This window comes from Neomonachus schauinslandi, chromosome 7 (assembly GCF_002201575.2).
Source record: "Neomonachus schauinslandi chromosome 7, ASM220157v2, whole genome shotgun sequence".
Lineage (NCBI taxonomy): Eukaryota > Metazoa > Chordata > Mammalia > Carnivora > Phocidae > Neomonachus > Neomonachus schauinslandi.
Window position 1 is genome coordinate 24749154 of NC_058409.1, and position 10270 is coordinate 24759423.

A 10270-nucleotide genomic window follows, 5' to 3' on the forward strand; every position below is an offset into this window, starting at 1 on the left:
TCTGCCCTCTAAATAAACAAATAAAATAAATAAAGCTACTGTAAATGGTATCTTTCAAAAGCCTTTTTTTAAAAAACTGTTTGTGCTGGTATGTAGAAATATAATATTGTTGTACTATTTTTTTTTAAATCTAGTAACCTTGCTAAACCCTCATAAATTTTAATAATGTATCTTATGTATTCATTAAAATTTTTCCCTATATAATCATATAAACTTGTTTCTTTCTTTCAGACCCTTATACTGTCTATTTAATTTCTTGTCCTATTAATCTGGCTAGGAGCACAGTGTACAGGGCTGAATGGAAGTGTCTTGTTCCCTATCTGAAAGGGAACACTTTTTTTTTTCTTGCCACAGGGTTATTTGTATAAATAGCACAGGACACCAGCCCCATGCAGACAGAAGCTAAGGGGTCACACCAGTCCTTCTGTCCTCACATTGGCAGACGGAAGCTTCTACGCTGGAGGCTTTGTGGGGGCCTGGGAAACTTTGGGAACCTGCGCCACACCGAGGAGGGGCTGGAGCTGGAGTCAAAGCTGCACCCTGGGCCTTGGTTTGAGCCTTGGCCTTTGGCCAGCAGAGCCTGAGACCCTTGGCAATGTGGGCATGAGCACATTTCCCGAGCTTTGGGTGAGCGATGTAGGCAAGTCGATTGAACTTGTGGCTGCAAACCTTTGGGATCTTGGGCTTGACCTCCTTGAGCTTGATGAGGCCCTTGACAGCCTTGGCATGTGCACTCATGGCCTTGGCCTTGTTGGCCTGCATCATCTTTAGGCCCTTCTTGTCGTGCTTCTTGGCAAAGCTCAGGAACTTGGGGTCTACCCCCTTAAGAGATTCATATCTTTGTGACCAAGGTTTCTTGATGCCGTTTCTGGGCCATTTTCATGACTGGTTATGCATGGTATGGTTCTTGAACTTGGCATGTCACACCGAACCCCACGGCTCCTGAAGTGCCTCGGACCAGAAGAGGAAGAGCTGAAGGGGAACACTTTCAGTGTTTTACCATGAAGAATGTTTTCTGTAGATTTTCTTGTCAATTAAGAAAGTTTCTGCCTCGCAAGAGGAAACCATGGATGTGAATGAATTTAGAATTTTTATCAGTGCTTTTACTACATCTGTTGAAATGCTCTCGTTTTTCCTCCTTTAATCTGATATTGTAGTAAATCACACCAGTCATTTTTTCCTAATGTTCAATCAGTTTTGCATTTCTAGGATTAATCCCACTTGATCATAATGCATTGTTCTTTTTCTAAGCTGCTGGATTCAGTTTGCTGATATTTTGCTTAGGATTTTGGTGCCCGTATTGTCAGTAAACGAGGCTAATGATTTTCCCTCTCTTGAATTGATCCTGTTGGGTTTTGGTATGAAAGAGTTATTCCAGCATCACAAAATGAGTTGGAAATTATTTGGCTTTCTTTCTACTCTTTGGATGTGTTTGGGTAAATAGGTGTTCTATGTCCCTTAAATGTTTGTTAGCATTCATCAGCGACACCCTCTGGGCCTAGAAGTTTTGAAATGTTTAAAAATGTCGAGGTAATGGTAGTTTCATTTAGAGTTGTAAGAAATAATACACAGTGGTCCCATGTACTCTTGCCCCAGCTTGCTCCAAAGGTAACACTTGCAAAACCCCAGTGCAATACTACAACCAGGGGATTGACACGGATACAACTAAGACACTGTATTTCCATCCCCACAAGAGTTGCACGTTGTCCTTTTAAAGCTACTCCCAGTTTCCTTCCACCCTTGAACGCTTTTTAAATCTTTGACGACCGTTCATCTGTTCTCCATTTTTATAATTTTGCCATTTCAGGAATGTTATATGAGCAGAATCATATAGACGGTTGGCAATCTTATTGACCTTGGCGCTGAGCATAATTCTCTGGAGACTCATTCAGAGTTGTTGCAGAGTTCGTCTATACTGCTGGGCGGAGTTCCCCGTGTGGGTGTACTACAGTTTGTTGAATTGTTCACCTGTTCAGGAACATCTGAGCCACTTCCAGTTTTGGGCTGTTTTGAATAAAGCGGCAATGAACATCTGTAAATGGGTTTTTGTGTGAAGATAAGTCTTCGTTTGCTGTGGGATAAATGCCCAGGAGTGTAATTATTTGGTCCTATGGTAGCATATGCTGATTTAAAAAAGCCAGAGTGCTCAGCTGTGTTCTGGAGTAGCTGCCCCACCTGACATCCCCCTGCAGTGTGAGTGATCCAGTGTTGCTGCCGCCCCGGGACCGTTCGGTTGTCTCTAGGTCTTACTTTAGCAGAGTGGGATTTTAGCAATCCTCAAAGGCGTATCGTGATGTTTCATTGTGGTTTCCATTTGTACTTCCCTTTTGGCTTATGATGCCCATCTTTTCATGTGTTTATTTCCTATCTGTATATCCTCTTTGGCAAAAGGTGTTAGAATTTTAGAATTCATGTCCTTTGCACATTTTCCAATTGCATTGCTTGCTAGTTTACTATTGACTTTGAGTGTTCTTGTATTCTAGATGCTAGTCTTTTGTTGGATGGATGGTTTGCAAGTGTTTTCTCCCTGTCTATAGCTTGTGTTTTCATTCTTTTTTTTTTTTTTAAAGATTTTATTTATTTGACAGAGAGAGAAAGGGAGAAAGAGAGCGAGCGAGCACGAGCAGGGGGAATGGCAGGCAGAGGGAGAGGGAGAAGCAGGTCCCCGCTGAGCAGGGAGCCCGATGCAGGACTCAATCCCAGGATCCTGAGATCATGACTGAGCCACCCAGCTTAACCAACTGAGCCACCCAGGTACCCCTGTCTTTTCATTCTTCTAACAGTATCTTTCACACAGTAAAAGTTTGTAATTTTGATGAGTTCTAGTTTATCATGTTCCCATTCATGGATCATGTTTTTGGTGTCAGAAGGTCCTGAAGGTGCCCTAGGTACTGATGAGTTTCTACTTTTTTTTTTTTTTTTAAGTTTTGTGTTTATCTTTAACATTTAAGTCTATGATCTGTTTGGACTTAATTTTTCTATAAGATGTGAGATGTAGGCTGAGGTGGTTCTTCTTCTCCTCCATCTCCCTCTTCTTCCTTCTTCTTCCTCTCCGTCCTGTCCTTCTCCTCTCCTTCCTCTCCTTCACTTCTCCTTCCTCTCCTCCTCCTCTCCTTCCTCCTCCTCCTTTCTCTTTCTTCATCCTCTCCTTCTTCCTCTTCCTCCTCCTCTTAGAAAAATCCAATCACTCTAGAGTCATTTGTTGAAAAAGGCTGTCTTTCCTCTATTGAATTGCTTTTGCACCTTTGTCAAAATTCAGTGATGAGAGCATTTCTAGTTACATTGCCTCATTCCCAGTTATATCAGCCAGGGTCCAATCAGGAGGCTGAATCTGTACCATTTGAACAGCAGAAATTTATATAAAGAATTCCTAATTAGTGTCAGGTGGTTAACTACTAAAAGAGGTTTAGGAGGATTTTATGGAATCCCAAGGTACCAAGTGCAGAAAAGTTGCTAATACCCTCATGCGGAGGAAGAGAGGACCATGAAGGAACTGGGGACTTAGGAAGGCATGCCCCATCCATCCATGAAGGCTAACATTCACATCGTTTCAAGGAAGGCATAGGTATTCTAGGGACTCACGGTCTCCTAGCGCTGAAGATGCTTGCTAGAGGCAGCGAGCCAGCACTGCTGGTTTGCCAGATGGGGAGACAGTTGCCTGAGGGTGTGTGTGGAGCTGTAGCAGAAGGGGCTGCTAGGCTGTGAGAGTGTGGGCTGAGGGCACAGTGTTCCAGGTGAGGACATGGCCTGGGCGTACCTGCCAGTGCAGCTGGGCTTGTGTGCGAGGGCTGTTGATGTGAGACCAACAAGTCTTTCCCACTCTAGTCCTCTGCTCAAGAAGAAAGGCACAGTGGACTCCAAAAGGACAGTGCCTTCTTGCCACTACTGATGCTCACCGTCCCCCGCAGCTCACTGTACATAAAGCATAACCCAGAGGCAGCTGACGTATAGGACGGGTTTGCAGAGTTCACTCCCATTTCACAAAGCAGGGGAAAGAAGCGGGCAAACCACAAACTGATCCCTGGCATACCAGTCTCAAGGGAAGGTGAGTTAGGGTTCTGCAGAGAAACAGAACCAACAGAATGTATGTAGGAATGTGGCTACGTTTCTCTTTTTCTGTCTCTCTTTCTAAAGGAATTGGCTCACATGATTGTGGAGGCTGGCCACCTGAAAATCTGCCAGGTAGGCTGATAGGCTGGAGACCCAGGAAGAGTTTATGCTGCAGTTTGCGTCCAGAGGCAGTTGGCCGGCAGAATTCCCTCTCCTTCTAAGGAGGTCACTCTTTTTTCTATTAAAGCCTTCATCTGATTAGGTGAGGCTCACCCACACTGTGAAGGGTAATCTATTTTACTCAGTCTACTGATTTAAATGTTAATCTCATAACATATACCTTCACAGAAACATCTAGGACAATGTTTGACCAAATACCTGAGTACCGTGGCCTAGTCAAGTTGACAATGAAATTAATGATCACAGAAAGCACTCAGTCTTTCACTGTTAAATATGCTCTTAGCTCTAAGTTTTTTGCAGTTGTCCTTTATCAGGCTGAGGATGCTTCTTTATGTTCCTTGATTGCTGAGAGTTTTTTGTTTTTATCATGATTAGTTGTGGAAGTTTATCAAGTTCTTTTTCTGCTTCTACGGACACAATCACGTGCTTTTTCTATTTTTATTTCGTTAATATGGTAAATTACATTGATTTTCAAATGTTAATCCAATCTTGCAGTTTAGGATAAATCTTACTTGATCATGATGTATTATTTTATTCGTATATAATTGGATTAGAATTGTTAAGATTTTGCTAAGGAGATCTGTATCTATGATCTTGTTCTCGAGAGATTAATAGTGTGTGTGTGTTTGTTGTAATGTTTTCTTGTCTGATTTGGTATCTAGATAGTGCTTCCCTCATAGAATCAGTTGGGAAGTGTTCTCCCCTATTTTTCTGGAAGAATTTTATAGAATTTTATAGAATTTCTTAAATACTTGGCAGATGTACCAATGAAACTATCTGACCTAGAATTTTCTTTGTAGAAGATTTCCATTTGTGAATTAATTTTCTTCACTAGATGTGGAGCTATACAGGCAGCCTATTTCTTCTTGAGTGAACTTTGGTCACTTGTCAATTTTGAGAATCTGAAGACATAAATGTGAGTTTATATCAATATTTCCAATATGTATTTAAATTATAGAGTTTTCCATGAAGTTTTTTTGAGATAACACTTTTATCTCTTTTCTTGCGTGTTCACATAAATCCTGTGGAAGTTTTGTTGTTGTTGTTTTTAGGATTTATTTATTTATTTTAGAAAGAGAGCACGAGAGGGAGAGAGAATCTCAGACTCCACTTTGAGTGCAGTCCGACACGGGCTAGATATCACGACCCTGAGATCACCATCTGAACTGAAACCAAGAGTCCAATATCCAACTGACTGTGCCACCCAGGGCTCCCCCTGTGGAAGTTTCTAATGCTGCTCACTGATGTTACGCTTTTTTCTTTTTTAAGATTTTATTTATTTGACAGAGAGAGGGCACAAGCAGGGGGAGCGGCAGGCAGAGGGACAGGGAGAAGCAGGCTCCCCGCTGAGCAGGGAGCCCAACGCGGGGCTCGATCCCAGGACCCTTGGATCATGACCTGAACTGAAGGCAGACGCTTAACCAACTGAGCCATCCAGGTGCCCCACTGATGTTATGCTTTGAGCCGCGTGTGGATATGTGAGGGACTGAACTTCTTGACCCTTGTGCTTGGATATAGTTCAGGCCGATGACTTGTAAGGAGAAATAATGTATTTTTACTTCCACACTAGATTACTTAATGGATGATTCTAGTGTCAATTCTCTTTTTCCCAGCCTCAGCATTTGTGGAAATGTATTGAGATAGAGTTTTTATCAGCTTTGGTCCTTGGGAAACTGTAACAAACAGAGCATTCTGACAACCTCTCCTTAGATGTATGGCATGTGCAAGAAGTAAATCTTGTTGTTTGAGGCCACTGAGGGTGTGAAGTTGATTGTTATTGCAGCAAAAACTCCTTTCCTGATGGATACCGTTTCGTATTAGCTTTATCCTGCTAAATCCATGAGATAGCTTCAGAAGAACAATAAAAATAATAGTAATAAGAATATATCATTATAATAATAAATATAGTATCTATACCATTCTAATAATATTATTAGTAATAAAACTACTGGGTGAGGCTTAATATTTTTTTTGCAGTTCTTTTAGCTCTTAGTATGACCTACTCCTACTAAGGATGAGCAACATATTGTGCCTGAGTATCTTGAAATGATCATTTTCCTTTTTTTTTTTTTTAGGAGGCTTCAAAAAAGGTCATTTACTGCATCACCCTCGCATCAAATTCTTCTTTGTTTTTAAAGATTTATTTATTTGAGAGAGGGAGAGCACGAGTGGGGAGGAAGGGCAGAGACAGGGAGAAGCAGACCCCCCGCTGAGCAGGGAGCCAGATGTGGGGCTGGATCCCAGGACCCTGGGATCATGACCTGAGCCAAAGGCACACACTTGACTGACTGAGCCACCCAGGCACCCGATCATTTTCTTTTTGTGATGATGTCACCCATTTTGTATATCGCTGAGACGTCTTTAAACTGATTTGAGGCTTCAGGTTTGTTTTTTTTTTAAGACTGATTTATTATTTATGAGAGAGTGAGAGTGGGAGGAGGGGCAGAGGGAGAGGAAGAGAGAGAATTCCAAGCAGACTCCTGGCTGAGCGTGGAGTCCCACGTGGGGTGGGGGTGGGGAGATTGATCTCATAACCTTGAGATGATGAGCTGAGCGGAAATCAGGAGTTGGACGCTTAACCAACTGAGCCATCCAGGCGGCACGAGGGTTTAGGTTTTTTGAGCCATGTGGGTGGTTTGAGTGTGGTCTGCAGATGGGATTACCAGCTTTCAGGTCCCTCCCCCAGCCCTCCCTGCCCGCTCAGCGCTAAAGCAGCTTTCCTCTCAGCTCCCTGGGGTTGGGGGGGGCAACTAGTAGACTTCTAGTTCACCCTTCGCCCAGGGTGTAGCCCTTTGAGGCCCCTGCCCTCTGTGGGAGTGGGGCTCCCATCAGACCCCCACCTCCGGTAGGTCCTGCCCGTGCCCTCACGAGGCTGTGGGATGGAAAGCCGAGTTGACCCGGAGAGCCGAGTGCTCTCTGGAAGCTGGGGGCCTCCCAGCCCTGCTCCCGTTGGTGGGTCTCACTCTCTTCCTGCCTTCTTGCTGTTCAGAAAAAAAATTTCTTCTCCTACATATATATTTTAAGATTTTATTTATTTATTTAACAGAGAGAGAGAGAGAGCACAAGCAGGGGGAGAGGCAGAAGGAGAGGGAGAAGCAGGCTCCCCGCTGAGCAGGGAGCCTGATCCCAGGACCCTGAGATCATGACCCCAGAGGAAGGCAGCTACTTAACCAGCTGAGCCACCCAGGCGCCCGTCTCCTATATTTTTAATGGTAGAATGGTTTGGGGTCCTCGGATCCGCCACGTGTGCAGGGAGGGAAGGCTGACCCTTGTTTCCGAGGTGGGAGTCCGTGAGGCGTTTCTCCGTGATGCCATCACCCCCAGCAGGTGTGGTTTCCGTCCTCCAGCTGTGTGGGAAGGAGTGAGCCTGCTCAGCGGCGTCGTCAGCGCGGAGAGTCTCCCTCACGGGCCCCTAGTCCCCGACCGTGCGAGTCCTCCTCGCCTGGCCCGCCCCACTGGGAGCCAGAGGGGATGGGAGGCCCCCGGCCCTGCCTCGCACCTGTGCGCCTCCCGAGTGGGTGTCACTGTTAGATTTTTCTTCTCAGTGCAGAGGGATGCACTCACCTGTGTGCATGTAATACAGAAGTCGAAATTTTAGGAAATACAAACAACAAACCAACCTGTAGAAAAAAACCCAGGTCTGCTTATGATCCCAGAATTCAGGGATGAAGGCCTGGGTCAGTTTCCTCTCCCTAGGTATTCTTTTACAAAAATGCGAGTATCCAGCATGCGTTTTCTTCAATCCCGAAGCAGTATCAGTGTGGTTCCCTAGCAGTGTGTGAGCAGGTGCTGATCAAGATGGCCCTGGGGCTTTCAGAAGGCTTGATCAGTGTGAGCATAGACTGTGGCTCCTTTGGGGTTTCCCCAGGCTCTCTGTGAGTCAGACTCTCTTGTGCCCCAGGGATGCTGAAAAGTCTCCCTCTTGTAGGTCTGTCTTGGGGTGGGGGGCATTCCGCCTGCTGCACAGTATGGGTCCTGTTGGTGGTCACTTGACATCTCTTCTTCCTGGGCTGCTCACTGCTGCTCACTCTGCTCACTGTTGCCCATTGTCTCTTGTCTGGCACCTGCATTTCACTTGGGCATGAAGCTGTGGCTTGAGAAGATGAGCTTCCGTGGCCAATGGCCCTGGAGAAGTTGGAGCTAAGGAAGCAAACGCATTTTCTTTGGGCAGATAAGATGATAACTTTGTGCACATCAGGCAATAACCATCTGGACTTAATAATACAATGTACTATTTTTTGCATAAATAACATTTATTTTTACAACTTTGATAATAATTTTAGATGCATGCATAGCCAGGTGTGGCTAAGAGACTTGTGGCTCTGGGACCCTCTGCTAGGTACCCTCCAGTTTTCTCTCATGGCCCACCAGCCCATGCATGTTGGGGTATTTGGACCCAAGCCTGTCTTAGTCCTCCTCCTCAGCCCCCCCTGGGGCCTGGGTATGCCTTACTTCTCAGATCCCTCTCTCATATGGATATTCCTTTCCTCCCAGAAGCCCATTCTCCAGCCTTGCTGGGTTTGCCCACCCCCCCGCTTTGTGCAGTCCCAGCTTGTTTGGACACCCCACTGGTCCTTGTCTCCTGCCCCCGTAGCTCCTTGTAGGAGCTCCTCTCTGGTCTTCAGAATCCCAGGGCTCTGTGCTCATAGGAGAGGATCCGGACCATGGCCCTGTGTCAGCCTCTACCTGCCTCCTCTAAGGGGAGCTGCTTCCTCTTTCTTGGCTCAGACAGCCCTTGGTGGCGCCCTGTGGACACCTTCCCCTGGAGCAGAGTGATCCCAGCTTCGGGCATCTGGGTCCTGGATGCGCACCCACCGTTGGGCAGTATCTCTCTTTCCCTCTCCCACTTAGCGGGGACGCTCGGAGCGCCCAGGGCCCCAGCTGCAAGATGGTCTCCAGCGCCCTAAGGATGCTCTCTGTCTCCACGGCCGCCCGGGGCCACGCCATGCTGCCCCTCCCCCTCGGCCTCCCTTCATGCGGCTGTCCGCCCTGTGCTGCCGGTGTTGCTGCTCTTCTCTCCTGGGTCAGCCCTTCGTTCCTGTTGTTCCTGTCGCCAGGCGGGCTCTCACCCTGCTGTTCCTTCCCAGTGACTCCCATTTCACTTCATCCAGAGAGCCCTTCCAGACCACGTCCCCTAGCATGTCCCCCCATGGATCCTGTGTGCCAGTGGTTCTTCTTGGGTCCATTTGGTTCCTGCTGACTGTGGGCTCCGTGGGGGCAGGCCCGGGGTTCAGAGGTGGTTTTGGAAAACGGTGGCTGAGCACGAGAGGGGCTGCATGCGGAAGGCTGTGAAGGTGAGCTTGCTGTGGGCCGAGCCAAGGAGTCTGTCCTCCGAGGCCTCCCCAGCCTGGCTGCATGGGGCTCGGCCCACACGCTGTGTATCCCTGAGTGACCTCCTTTCGGCCTGCTTAGGAGGGAGTGGGTAGAACACGGTATAGGATGGAAATTTCTGCCACCTGTCTGGGGCGGGTCCTGTTGTAGGCTGCACCCGGCTGCCCACCCCCCAGTCCCAACAGCTGCTGTCCTGGGCCTTGTGAGCAGAAAGGACGTCACCAGAGCATCTGTGGCGAGGAGCCCAGCCTCGGGGGGGCAGGAAGAAGCTGACCGCTGCGGTCTGCTCTCTGCCCAGAGTTTTGGGGTTTTAATCACGTGCGTTTCCTCTTGCCAGAGGGGACCGGGCAGACCCCAGATCTTGAGGGCTAGTCTGGGCAGTTGGCTTCCCCGAGGTGCAAGTTAAAGCAGAGCAAGTCCCTCCCGTATGGGGGCTGTGCTGCCCTGCGGGGTGTGGGGGCCGTGAGGCTAGAGCTGCGCTTGGGACTTGTGTGGAGCGGGGGGGACTGCACGAGGCAGTTTCGGGGTTAAGAGCACGTGTCTCTGCTGTGTAGACTTGAATTTGAATCTGGCTCTGGTGGTCTGAGCTTCCATGTCCTCTTCTCGCAAGTGGAGATCACACCACCACCTGCCTTGTTCGGGTAATGGTAAGGTTTGAAACTTACTAAGTGTTTATCGCGGCACCTGGCACATAGCAGGTCATTTCTCC

General features: G+C 47.3%; 1 pseudogene; it reads right to left on the reverse strand.

Annotated features, from left to right (window-relative positions):
- Positions 1–452: 452 nt before the first annotated feature.
- LOC110591207 lies at positions 453–9177 on the reverse strand (annotated as a pseudogene).
- Positions 9178–10270: the final 1093 nt, after the last annotated feature.